This window comes from Spea bombifrons, chromosome 3 (assembly GCF_027358695.1).
Source record: "Spea bombifrons isolate aSpeBom1 chromosome 3, aSpeBom1.2.pri, whole genome shotgun sequence".
NCBI classification, from domain to species: Eukaryota; Metazoa; Chordata; class Amphibia; order Anura; family Pelobatidae; genus Spea; species Spea bombifrons.
Window position 1 is genome coordinate 97976634 of NC_071089.1, and position 14871 is coordinate 97991504.

The window sequence follows — 14871 nt, forward strand, 5'->3', positions numbered from 1 at the left end:
AGGTAAAACTGTGGTTGCTTTATGAGGGTGGTACCATCACCAAGGACGCCAGGAGTGGTATCATGGACAGCCCACACCATCATCAATTTACGTATATATACCTTCTAACAATTCATATAGCTAAACAAACATATTATATTTGATTTATTTAATGGTTGGAGGAAGCGGATTAAGAATTAATATGTGTCTAACTAGTAACGTATTTACCCTGGTAGCTACACTAGGCCTATCCATTGGCAGCACTCCCAATTGCCCCCCTCCACGGCCGCTGTCACTCCGTGGCTAAGCACCTTTTAAATCAATGTTGACTCCTTGGTGGAAATGGGCTGGTTGTGGAGCTCAGCGATCTCGCTTACGACCAGCCCATTTAGCAGCAGCACACCGGTGAGGGGTATGATGGCCCCTTGCTTTGTGGCGAAGTTGCCACCCTAGGCCCGGACCTAGTCGCCTAGTGCTGAGTATTAAGGCATTTAAATTACTTTGTTAAATTGTTTCAAGTTATAATGAGACATTCACGGGTAACAAACCAATGCCCTTTCATATCACATAAGGCGAAAAGGGTGGCAAACGACACAGCCTTTATATCATGCACGGTCTGCATAAACTGGCATGATATTGGATATTTTGGTGACCCAATCAAAACAAAGCTACTTTATTTTCATAGGATTTAAATCTGTAATGTTGCATTTGCTGTGAATCTATGGAAGTCCAGAGAACGCAAGCAGTCTTTTGTAAATGAGAATACAGAGGAACTTTTTTATTCATACTTGCTAGTAAAGGTAAATGCCCCCCTCCCCCCAAAAAAAGTATAGGGTGCCGTAGACATGAGCCTGCATGTAGTGTATAATAGAGAATTTGCCCCGGTTACCTCAGCGAGAAATGTGAGACACTACTGTAAATCGAACTGTGTCATTCAATACACAATTTATACACATTCAAAAAAAACATGGCAGGTGTTCCACGGAAGGGCAATTTAACCAAACAAGTTCCAGCACTATGAAATCGAATTCGACGTGTACAGCCCTCTGGTATTCAAGGGGTTAACGCCGTTACTAGAGACTGATGATACATCCCTATTGTCTTTGCATGGGGCCCCAGGAAAGGGAAAGGAATGGAGACAAGAAAAGTCAAAGCCTTTGTTATGCAAACACACTGCAATTCTAGATAACACTGCTGGTGCCAAGATAGGAGTTTTGTAAGAGAGAGAGGATCTCATGACTAAGTCGCTTCAAAGCATGACCACCCTCAGGTCATTTATAGGAACGGATATTAAAAAAAAAAAAAAAAAGGAAAAGGTTAACCTGATGCAGTTTGACTCATTTATTACACTGTACTTACTGACAGCATGCTGTGTGGCCAGATCCACAGTGACACCCACCTCTGGCAGAGTTGGGAAATGTGTTTACATGGCTGTTGACTAAGTTATGTGTCATATTGTAAATCTCTAGAACTAATTACAGGGATCAGAACAGTTGCCGCTATGATTCCAAATTTTCAAACTTCCTGTACATGGAAATTTCTTCAAATAACTATACATTGCAGTGCCGTTTAAAATATTCATTGGGGATAAGGGTGCTGTGTGCCAGATCCTTTTAACTCAAAACAAGCATGGTTCTTCGACGACAGGGCCTCTGGGCCTCTGGTAAACACCACAGTATGCTACTTAATATTCATTTTTTATGAGTCTTGCACAACCACCACCATATCAGTGTCTAATAACAGCTGATGAGCTACCTGCAAGGCTGTACGTGCTCAGAAGGTCACATGTGTCCCATCCCACCATGGACAACCCTGATCAAAAAAGGCATACTCAGAGCTGGAAACATGAGCTTAGGTCCATTAAATTTGAAGAGCGTTGGTTTATGTACTGGTCTGAAGACATAGGAAACTGGATTGATGAGTACTTTTGTGTTATGCCGGATTAGCAAAGCTGAAAGTATATCCAGACCTTACAATGCAGCCCAACTGAGAAGATCTTTAGTGTCAACACTAGTAATTTTGGCTACCAATAACTGATACTGTCAGTTATCCAAGGTACATAATAAAACTGTAATGGGAAAGAATAAATATGTGGTATTTCCTTATTAGTTACCAAGAGGTGTACCTAGAGCAGCAGTTATGTTATTATCCTTTTAGCTACTCCTATTCCAGGGACAGAAGAGGACATGTATGAGCCTGCTCAGCTTGTAATAAAGTCTCCTAGACCTGCAAACACACCCAGCCCAGCAGGGGGTTACTGAGATTAGCCGGCAGGTGCGGGGATAAACCCAAATGAAGCACTGGAGTGTATACACATTCACGTCTTCAAAAGAAAGAAACTCTGCCCAGCCTCTACCTTAGGACATGGTGAAAAACAGGCTATTCTTGCAGTGAGAAATATAACAAAAAAACACATAGAGGTGAAGTGCAGTCACAATATAAAATCAGACGGGTGCAGGAATAAACAAAATCCTCAGTTCCTTTGTACTAAATAAGTTAGTTAGCTGCCAGTAGCTCAGCACAATACCTCTTCCTGAATATTAAGGTAGACAACATAAGGGTCAGTGGGGGTAGAAGAGGAGGTGTGCAGTCAAACAAGGTCACAAAGGAACCTTCAGTACAGCCTCAATTACTAGTCTGACAGCTGACTGAAGTAAACTCATGCTGGTTCACTACTATGGAAAGAGATGAAAATTCACATGAATCAGTAGTCAAAGACTTCCAGCCAAAGATACGGCAATACCATATAATCAGATTAAGAAGCTCCTTGGGGACCTCACTGATCTATGAGCCCTTCTAAGGGGTTGGAGAGAGAGACTTAACGAAGCATGACAAAGATTACTCATAAAGGTATATTACTTTACTATAATGTATATTATTCAAGAGGAGCGTGTAACTTATTTTTTGCAATAATTACCTTTATTTTTTATATTATAGAAATACATATTATCATAATTTATTATCATTGCCCCCCCCCTAAAAAAAGAGAACACCCCTAACCATTGTTACAGAACATGAAGAATAAAGGAAGATTGGAGGAGAACTCCATTTAACTCACCTTACCTTGTCCCTCACCTTCCTTCAGACAATACTTATACTACTTCCTTACGGTGTCACTTTTATAATAAACCCTAACTCCTTCTAGATTGTAAGCTCACTTGAGCAGGACCCTCCTTGCCTCTTGCTTCTGTAACTCAAATTGTTGTTATTTCCTACCAGGTTATGTCATATTTCGCTGCGGAATATGATGTCGCTATACAAAACAATAAATAATAATAAAACCGTTGGACCATGACTCCCAGTATTCTTTGCCTCCTAATATATACATAGATGTTGGTATGCTATCAATAGCAATCAAGGGCTTTACAGCTTAACATTTCCCTGACATAAGACATATTCATAATGCTTCCCAAGTGAAAACACCAATTCACAGGTTATATCAAAGCTTGTAATTTATGATTTGATACTAAAAGAACAGGATCTGTGCTAATATGAAACCTACTTCTAAACAGCCATAGTTGGGGTGCTTATAAGGATGTCAGATAGGCCAATAGTGTGAACATTAGCGATGACCTTAATGGAGCACTGACTTTCCATTTTGTTACTTATTCAATTTTATTTATTAAATGAAGGTACTCCAAGCTCTGGTCTTTTTTACGTCACCCAGCCACTCATAAGATACTCATTATGGGCCATGGTTTTAAATGTGGTACAATCACTATGGAAATCAAAGGATTGCCCCAATACATCACTCAACTCTAAGGAAATCCTAATATAATGTGTATCTAACCATTGTGGTAAAACAGACAGATAAAAGCCATGCGTGCTTGCTGAACATACTAAACATTACGCTTGTACAAACTGTCTATGTGTCTAATGTAGTGGAACGTGGCGTTTACTCTGTCATTAACTGGCATTCCAACCCACATTTCACTGCCAAATTCTCAGATCCTGCAGGTATGCAATACAGAAAAGTTTCATAATGTTGGTAAAAACTGCATATACCCATTTCTGGTCTAACATAGGGTGATGAAGCGTGCCATTTAATTGGGGGCCTGTTACTAAACAGATCATGCAGGGTAGCAGTAATTTATAATATGGCCTTGCTATACATTATCCTTAAGTGCCCCCAGCTAATAATGCTATACAGATACCCCTGTCTATAGGAGGGGATGCATAGGTGCTAACAGTTCTGACAGAAGAAACACATAGAGATGTATCCAGTAAGATGTATCCAGTAATAGTCCACATATGAATATACATATATTGGTGTATTCCCTCTTTACATACTTTATTTAAAAATACATTTAGGAAGAATACTGATAATGTTATCAGGTCTGAACTAAAAGCTGTATTTCATATTTTTCTGGGTTGTAATACATTAGAACATTAACAGATACAGACACCTCAGTATAAAGGTTGGCAATAGCCATACCTGGGAACTCTCCAAGTTGAACCCAGAGTCTACAGGTGAACTGCTGCTTCCCTGGGTCTCTGGGGTTACTCTTGTCTTTCTCCAGGGCAGGAGAGTGGCATTTAGCCATGCCCACCCAACCCGCTCATTTGCCTTCCCATACCATTTAAAGCTATTTGGGGCTAGCCTGCCCTTGTCTCCAGCTAGCCCTGTCCTTGTGAGTGGCTTGCCATTCTCTTCTATAAAGCCTCTCTCTCGAAAGTAGCCTGCTTTGGGAAGTTCCCAGGTAGAACAATAGTCTTCCAGATATTGAGCTACGCCTTTCATGATTTTCAGCCAATGCTTGGACAGCCAAAGTCTGAAAAAATAAGATGTTTTAGTTCATCAATATCTGGAGGGCTATTGCCTTCCCTTGCCCTAGTGTTTAGAGTGTAGTAGGTGTTGCAATCTATAAACGGAAGCTGAGAGGCTCCAGGCGTTAATGAGCACAAGAGCCGGTAATACCACATCACTGACCTACTTGTAGTTCTGTAAATGTAATAACAAACATGATTATCATGGAACCAGTAATCTAGCTTTTGGGACAGGAGAAACTGAATGATGGAATGTCTACCGTCTACAGAACAGGAAACTAAGAAAAACACGGAAGAAAAAAAATGCATGGCAATCGTAACAGGTCACTTGTTAATTTAATAATATGTGCATTAGGCTTCTATGTTATATCTTGACCATTTAATTCTCTGTGAAGCAGATCCCGTCATTCAAGCCACTAGGATTATCCTAGAAGGTACATGAAACCGGTCTATATCTGTCCCAGACGGGATTAGGTCCCCTTAAATCCCAGAAGATTAGGTAGTAGAAAGAGAATCTAAAGTCAAATTATGTTCCTCAGTGTTCGTCCTTAAAATTCTGCATTGGACTGCCTATAGCACAGTATCATCACACAAAACATCTTTGTTAAGTAAAGGAGAGTATAGCATTTTTACATGAAACATATATTTTACATATCATATATAAAATTTCTAAAACCAATCTTCAGTATTTCTAGTGTAGCATTACGAAATGAAACATGAGTAAGTTTGTCCCTCACAGGTTATCAGGAGTTGGTCAACAGGTCTCTACTGATGTCAGTTGAGATCAGAAAATGAGGAGCAACAAGTGTATTAAGAAATAAACAAACAATCCCAAAAGTGGTTCATAAACCAAACTGAGCATTGGTTTCTATTCATGACATTCTTCCTATGATTTACAAGGTGCCCTACCACAGGTCCAGACTCAACATTTGCTTAGGTTGTCCTCCATCCCCAAGGCGATAACCAGCAATGCCTCCACCCTGTACCTAAGTGCATTTTGATTTGTGTAATACATTCATCATCATGGCAGCTAAGGCCACTTGTGTGCCCTGAGAAAGCTAACATGATTCAGCTCTTACCAAATATGAGTCCTTTAAATGAGTTATTATCCAGAGGAGGGATTCATGAGAACCCCCCTCTATGCATTTGTTCTATGTCACTGCCCTCATCTCATAGGCATACAGAAGATGAGTTTAGCTGAAATCTATCAACTGTGCTGTTCTGCACATGCACATTAAACTCTTTGGAGATTTCCAAGAGGTCTTATAAGGTGCATGCTCAGAAGCAGCTCCTATTGATTTCAATGGAAGTGCTTTCCTGCAAGTGATTAGCTGCCAAAACTGGCAACAAACGTCGGCACAACAGTGGTTGGCAGCTTCAGCACTGCTACATTTTAAGAAGGTAAGTCTTTGTACAGAAAAATAAGGCACATTAAAGTACTTACAAAGTACTTTATTACTCTTTCGTTCAGTGAGGCTGCATGGGACATTTCACTTTCCTTTTAAGTTAACAAAGCAATAGAGATGTTATTGTGAGTCCATTCCAAGGTTAACCGCCTGCACAATCCAAACGGAACCATTGGTTTCCATTTACTACATTCTTCATATGATTTACAAGGTGCATTGCCACAGGTCCAGACTCAAAATTTGTTTGGTTTGTCCTCCAACCCCAAGGCAATTGCCAGCACTGCCTCCACCCTGTACCTAATTGCACTCTGATTTGAGTAATACATTCATCATCATGGCAGCTAAAGCCACTTGTGAGGTTACATGGCCTGAGAAAGCTAACAAGATTCAGTTCTTAGATTTTATACAGCCTTAGAAACAGAGGATGCTCAGGGGAAAGAAAACGGTATGCATAAATATACAGGTTTTCAAGATACTTATTTAAGTAAAACAGATTTTTTAGTAACTTCTTCAAAAATGACCTTTAGTTTTCAGAATCGCATCACCTAAAAGCCATTGACTTGGCTGGAATTATGTCACAAGTGTTGTTTCACGAATACTAGTGCAATAAGTGAAAGGCTCCAGCCATCAAAGGAAAGCCGCAAGGCCCTAAGTCTCAAACCAAGTAGTGATTCATGCCTTGCGTGACAAGTTTATCCATTTCTTACAAAAATAAGGAATTTTCATAAAAATAAGCAGCAAGTACACTATGTTCAAATATATCATCAGCAATTCTAAACAGAAGATGGAACTCCGTGGTTTTTTTTTACAGGATGGACACACACCACTCCTTTCAAAAACCTGGAATGGGGACATCTGAGTAACATGGCTTTAATCTGAGTGCGTTAAACAAAGTAAGTAATAGGGTTGTAAAATTAGGAAGGTATTGTACCCATGAAGATGATGTCAAAGAGAAGTGAACATCACCTCCACAATATTCCAGAATGTGATAAAATATTGTTAATCAGTTCTTGATGTACTGCAAAAGAAAATCCCTTGGTGCCGTGTATTGTGATATCCTTTCATCTTTGGCATCAAGGAAGGGACTTTTCAGGACTTTTTAAAAGTAAGCACAAGGCTGTGTTGCCTCGCATTCATCATGGGGCCTACAGGCAAATGCTGGACAAAGAGCAGCCAAGAAATAGCCCCTGTCAGAGAACGGTGAATCTTTACTATTTCCAAACTACTGGATTTCCCCAGGGCAGGCCATAAAAGGCCTAGAGGTAAACCTGTTGACTTAATGGGGGATGTGTTGACAAACTACTGATGACCATGAAGAACAACAGCTCTGGGTAGCAGTCACTCAAAACATTGCCTCGTTTTTTACAAGGTTACTCCTTTACAACTCATGTATTCCTTGTTCAGCGCTAACAATAAGAAGCATAGGAATGACAGTAATTTGTCTGGGCCACCATCACTGTTGATCTAAAGTGAGAACAGGACAACTATTGTAAAAAAACCGTATCCTTCTTCTCTCTAGAGTACAGCACAACCTTCCCATTTGAGTAGCTTGATGGTACAAATGAATGATGCATTTTCCAATGACACATTTATATGCTACTAAGCCTATAAGAACTCATCAAGAAGGCTGGTCATCCAGAGCAACCTGGTCATCTTCAGACCATGTTTCTTTTTCAAAATCCCCATACATATACATTTTTTTCCGAACGTTTTTGTTGTTCTGATATACAGTGCCTCCCCGACAGCATGTTCTCCATTAGAAACCCCGTTACAACCACTTTTGTCCTAAAGTACATTGTTTAAATTTAACTGGAGTAGACTGTAATGTCCTCGCATTAAGGGACCTCAAGATTCCAAAGCAGAGACTTGTTTGTGTCTATTCTTAGTTTGCTCTTAAAATACTTTGTTGGCACACACTGTAAACTTGTTCATTTCATCCCACATTTACAGCTGTTGCAAAGGACTCTGGGTGGCTCCTCTTTATACCCTTGAAAACAACTGCTGAGAACTTTGCACCGGTCTCTAAACACAACTGTCAAACTTTCCTTTCTAACTTTAGCATGAGAATTATCTCTTGGAGGCCATCACTAGCAGCGAGCAGAAATCCAGTAGGCAACTAACAGGGTCCTCCACCCCACCCCACAGTGTAATACCCATATTGCAAAAAGGAGGGTTCTCTTCTTAGGACTTTAAAATTAGCTATTTACCATGTATTTAATTGGTAAAGCAAACAAAGCATTCGATGAAGATCTTAGCAAATTATTTCAGCAACTTTAATTTGGTAACTCTTAATTTCTTGTTAAAATATGTTTTCTCCTTTTTTGACCGGCAGGAAGATACAGTTCAAAGTCCAGGGACACAAGAGTTAAACATATCTAGCTTAAATCCCAGCTATTGACTGGGTTCATTGTTAGTATACAGAAAGCTCTAGACTTAACACTTTAACCAATGACACAAATGAAAACAATACTCCCTTTGATTTCTATTGGAAATTTAACATTTAAGATTTGGACAGAACCCAGAAAAAGAATCAAAAGATAATGGCTGGAACAGACAATTCGCATTGTGTTTTCGACGGAAAACAGGCTGGCTGCACATTATTAGCACAAGTGTATTCATCGAACTAATAATGGCGTTACTGCTCTAGTTTCTTCTGGAAACAATGCGTAACGCTTAATTACGCCTGTCCCTATAAAGTATATCTTTGCATAATACTTCCTTGATGCAGGAGCCATAGATCCGTGTGCTACGTATTATATACATATTATTATTTACAAATTAGTTGTGTTTACACAAACAGTTAGAAGTTGGCAAAGTTACCCATTCAGCTCTTTCTTGGTGTATTTCACAGTTTGTAAAGGTGTGAATTTTAACTCTTTACTGCTCTTACTGTAAAGAGAGACCCCCTTGCATGTGATGAATGTGACCCCCTTCTGTTTCTTGTGTTACCTTAGCTGATGATGTCTGACAGCAGGACTGATCACACCTTTATTATACCATTGTTTGTATGGTAGATATGATATGATGATGTGATGATATGATATTAGAACGAGTAAAGCTACAAAACTGTTGTGTGTCTTCAGGAGGTGCCACAGAATGCCAAGTTCTTGAACTCAGAGGCCACAATGTCTGTGTATCTCTGCTTGGACATGTGAATTAATTAGAGTTTAGGATTTTGACTGAACCACCTCTGCTCAAGCAGGGATAACATTGGCCTTTGGGGCCTGGAAATACAAAGCTCTATGACACAGTTTTACTTCAAAAACGCAGATGAAATATTGTAAATTATTTCGATTCAGTATTATGTTTTAGTACAACTCTACAGCAGATATAGGGTTAAATAAAATAGTTGTGTGTCTGTAATACAATATTAAATAGAGGTTTAAATAAAAGAGTCCTGTGTCTGTAATACACCAAAAAAGTCCCGTGCCTGTAGTACATCATTACATAGAGGGTTAAATTAAAGAATTCTGTGACAGTAGTGCATCATTACATAGAGGGTTAAACAAAAGAGTCCTGTGCCTGTACTATATCATTTCAGTGAGGGTTAAATTAAAGAGTTCTGTGACTGTAACCCATAATATAGAGGGTTAAGTAAAATAGTTCTGTGTCTGTAGTGCATCTTTACATAGAAGGTTAAATAAAAGTTCTGTGGAATACATTATATAGAGGGTTAACTGAGAGAGTCCTGTGCCTGTAGTGTAACATTACATAGAGGGTTAAATTAAAGGGTTCAGTGTCTGTAATACATCAGCACATAGAGGGTTAAACAAAAGAGGTATGTGTCTGTATGCACTCATTACATAGAGGGTTAAACAAAAGAGTTCTGTGTCTGCAATACATCAATACATAGAGTTGGCCAGGTTATAGTCTCCATTCCTCTTAAGGGAACTTAGTGACAAGCTGACTTCTCCCTTTGCTCAGAGTTTCCAGTAGATAATACGAGAGGTCTTACAAAGTTCAGCTGTCTGACTGACTGTGTCCCCTTCTGTGGAAAATTAGCACCATCGCTCCAAACGCATTTGTGCAAAGCAAGTCCTGGCACGGCCGCTATCGCTAATCAATCTCATAGTCCAAAACCTAAAGTTAGGAAACCATTAACCACCTCACCGCCAGATTCAGTTGCGATGGCTGCAATTTTCATTCTAGGCATATGGTTTTGAATATTATTATTATCTTTTATTGATATAGCGCCAGCAATCTACACATCGCTTCATATAATATGTATATTCAAGAGGTCTGACAAAACTGGAACTGGCAGACTAAGACAAACCTATACATTAGGTAAAGAGAGCTCTGCTAGCAAGCTTACAATCTAGAAGAATGTATATTGCGATCAATCTTTTTGACCGCAATATAGCGCAAGGGGCAACTCCCACCATACTGTTACATTCTTTAACTAATATGTACAGTATGTGTTACATTTGTTGCAAAAATTCTCATTAATAGTAACTATCATTTACATTGATGTTTCACATGAGTACTCGCCTACCCATGGTCCTCTGCTACTTGGGAAGCTAATTATCGAGATGTAGAGGCCTCTTGGAAGCTTACTACGCAACCGTGTCAATAATTATGTCGCAAATGCAGCGGAAATAGCAAAGAGTATCTTTTTAGTTTTTAACCAAAAAATAAAAAATGAAGGTTTTTTAAAAAAAAAATAGTAAAATATGACCCACACCTGCCTGCGTGTATTAATGGCGATATAAGTAACAGGACACTGTTTTATATATAATGGTCATCTGTGATGCCATTTATAAAACGGTACATAGAGCACACATATACCTATTGCTTTATGATGTTTAATTTTCCTTTATAATGAAAATTCTTTCCTGAAAGTCACATCATTCATGTAATAGTCAGATCGTAACCCATAATAATAAAAAAAAAATCAAACTGCCACGAGAAACCAGCTTAAAAGTTCAAAAACTTGGCCCTCAGCTATTCTACTGTCTGCTGTATCCAGGAAATCCTGCCAGACAGACACTATTTGCAAATGGCTGGAAAAAATGGTCCACTGCCATGAAAAACACATGTAAAAGCAAGATCGGCTTTAAAGAACCAGTTTTGACCCAACTGCACTCTGTCCAAGATAAAGAGACAGTTGTCTGCATGCGATTTGCTGGTGAGGAACCTCAATTTCAGAACAAGACTGCTTTAAAAAGTGAGCTTATTTTTTCAAGATCTTTACAAGGTTCAGGGGGCAGCGAAATACATAAACATTAACTTTCTGCACCCGCATAGAATACGCGGGGCAAATGATTAATAAACAATTGAACCGAAGTAAATCCGTAATACACAACCATCACCTCCTGCACTGCCATTCACTTTCTTGGAATGTTTTTAAATGATCTTGCAGGTTGTGTCTGTATTCTGCGACAAGAGGCCTAAAGCCAAGGAAATTGAAACTCCTTGCACGGGATTTGAGTTTGGCTACTGTGAGCGGTGATACCACAGCTTGTTCCAATGCACAGGTCAACTGTCAGCATATCTGCTGCGCTAAACACCGAGAGCGAAGGATATGGCAAAAGAACGTAGCTTAACAACATCCACTACTGCCCGGTGCATTGTTCTATAGCACTTAAGAACTAGACACGTTTTAACCCCTTCTTTTCAAGAACTTCAAGAAAATCTGTTTTTTGGTATTGATTATATCAACCATACTAAAATTTCCCAGCCTTATCTTCACGCCACCTGTCACCTCTATATATTCCCTATTTCAATAAAACGCCCCGTTATTTCGTGTTGAGCTGTATGTGATAGCTGCCATCTTGCTGATGCATCAGGTGTTAAACTGGTGTCTCCTTGAGAGGTTGATAATGTCTTTGCAAAGAAACCTTCCCGTTCTCAACAAGCATTTGGTAGAGAGGAGTTTCGACTTTCGACTTAAACGCTCTCTCTATATATAAGTATATCTCAAGTTAAATAGCGAGCGCTTCCTTGAAGAGACAGCAATGCTTCAATTTAAGTTCTGTTTATGTGAGATAGAGAAATTATAGAAGCTTAAATGTATGTGTACATGTTACAGAGCTTGGGCATTCTCATTTTATTGCTTTGTTTTAGGAGTCTGCCATTAGTTTCTCTTATCTGTTAATGTTCTGGTCGGTGGCCGTGATCTTGATTTGGCCAAAAACTCCAGAATTCAGAATGCCATTTTCTATTCTTTTTAGTGTCATCAACCTATGCCGCTTTCATTTCAAAACCACTGAATTTGATGGCAGATAAGATCCATTCGGCCCGTTTTGCCCTGCTCTAAAAACTTCAGATGTTACTCGGTCCTTGGTCTTGTCTTAGATTCAGGACAGCTTTATGCCTCTCCCATACATGGTTAAATTCCGTAATTTGTGTTGAATATATGTTTACTTAGCAGGAAATTTCCTTTGGAAAGTTTTCTTCTCTTGCCCAGAACAAGAAGTTCTAGTTTCTAACACTCTTTGGGGATGGTGCCTTCAGATAAGCTCAGTTTCTGTAACAGGTGCTGGGCTTCTGATAATCTTGGAAGATCTCTACACTCAAAGTTCAAAAAGATGTTAAACAGTCATGAATCAATTATACCCACTTTATGAGCTGATCCTTATCCATCTCTCAGTGTGACATAAAAAGTACCAGATGCTCTTGTGAAATGGTCTAATTTATCCCAGTTTTTTTATTATCAGGGTCTCCCAATAAAGGTTCCTCTTTTTAAAAAAACTGCTTCCATTTGTGATCTCCATAGTATTTTTAGTATATAGCAACCAGTAAAGAACTGCACATATGAAATATCTTTAACTAGTTTATTTAAAGAAAGTGTATGAAAGCACCATGTCCACCAGTGAATTTTAGTTGTCTAACAAAAAAATCTTCTTGTATATGCATATTTTGGCAAGTAGGACGGCTATTTTCTTATGGGACACATATACATTTAGCATCTTACTGACCTACAAGTGTAAAGTGCTGTCTTGTAACATATGGGATATATAATTGAGTAATAGATTTCCTTTCTATGAGTTTATGCATCCTACATACTGCAGGGCAGTATATTTTATGCTGGTCAGCAACATGTGAATGAGTATATGTCCGAGGAAAAAAAGCCCATGTGGTCAACCTATTTCCAAGCAGGAGGTAACCCTCTAGTAATTTCTCATTGGCTGTCAGGAATAGGTCTGTCCCTGAATGGACTCTATTGACTATGTAAGTCGGCCAGGTACAAAGATACTCAAAGCCTTGCTGTCTTCAGTGCCTCTGATTTCAATAGGGGTATTTTCAGCCAAGGAAGAATGAGCCATCACATGTTGTAGCTGCAGGAGACTCATCATGAACATATCATTATTTGTGTTCATGAAGTTCTGCCCAGGAATAGAATAGAATACCCAGGCTGACAAGTTGGATAGACCCCAGTTCAGCCATTCTGTCCTAATATTACAAAATACATTCACAAAAATATTTGGACAAGTTTTGTATGTTAAAGGCTTGACAGATCCCCAGAGCCAGGTAGTCATGGCTCCTAGATTTTTAGATCTGGTTTCTAAGTTTTTTGTCCCATTTTAGTCAGATTGGTATTTATACCGATGACCTCTTTCTGGCTGCCAAAAATATGAAGCTGGCTCCCAGATGTGTCCGTCTCCCTCCTGACATCTACACAAATGTGCTCAGCCCTCTTTACATTACAGTCATTAAGTCATTACATCTTTAGAAGGGTCTTGAATGCTTACGTGACCTTACAACTTGGATATCACAAAACTAAAGGCCCAAGGGACCAATCCAATAATATCTATTTTCACACAAGTGTTAATGTTTTAGGCCAAAAAGGTTAAGTGACTAACAAACGCCACCCTGCCTTTGGGCCATGTTTCATTCTGAAGCCATTGACTATGAGAAGATGTTTATTAACAAACGTTGATAATTACATCTGTGGTAGCATAGTTTGCCAGTATTATTTTTGGGAAGGGTATACGTTACATTTTCAGTGTAGTTTTAAGCTTCCTGTTTTTCCTAGGAACATTTATCGGCTTTCTGCTTATTTAAGATAAAACTGGAAACAGAATCTGGGAAATATATTGTTGTTTCAGAACTCAATTTGACAGGAGATGGAAGGCCTCATGAGTCAATATCCTGTGCTAGTGATCTACTCAAAAACTAGTATGCGTTGGAAAGACAATGGGTATGACCAATATTTACTAAGCAGTGCTATTTCACAAGGCTGAATTTTGTAGCCCGTCCAGTTAAATTGTGCGAAGTGTTTATATTGGTAAGCAAAAATATACAATTATCCCCATAGAATCACCTGCATATGTTTACATTATTAGTATATCGTAGCAGTGGTGTGTTTACGCTGGTGGTCACCCTAGGCCAGCCCAGAGCAATGCCCCAGCACTCGCCTCTACGCCACTGTCCTCTCTGGATATGGAGTCATATCTCATGTCTCCTAAGGACGAGCAGATACCATATGTTATAGTCTCAGTTGGCATGTTACAAGAGAGATCGTTCCAGCCCATTAAGTAAGCAATGCACGGGGGGGGGGGCTAGATTGCCCATTAGGCCAACCAGTCTGCTTCTCCATGGTATGTTAAAAAGGCCACATGGAATTTTTGACATGTAATATTGTTCGGAGTTATGATCTCATAATGTTCACTATGAACTATTGCTAAGCAAAGGGGCTGAAATCATTCCAATAAGAAAGTTTCTAGCCTTCAAAAGTTAACACCTTTCCTCCCATCAGTACTTTCTAGTATGTACCAAA

At 39.2% G+C, this 14871-nt stretch overlaps 1 protein-coding gene across 1 annotated transcript in view; it reads right to left on the reverse strand.

The window, feature by feature from the left end:
- The window catches only part of WWTR1 (WW domain containing transcription regulator 1), a 48537-nt gene that overhangs the window by 19587 nt on the left and 14079 nt on the right, over positions 1 to 14871 (reverse strand). The window lies entirely within an intron of this gene.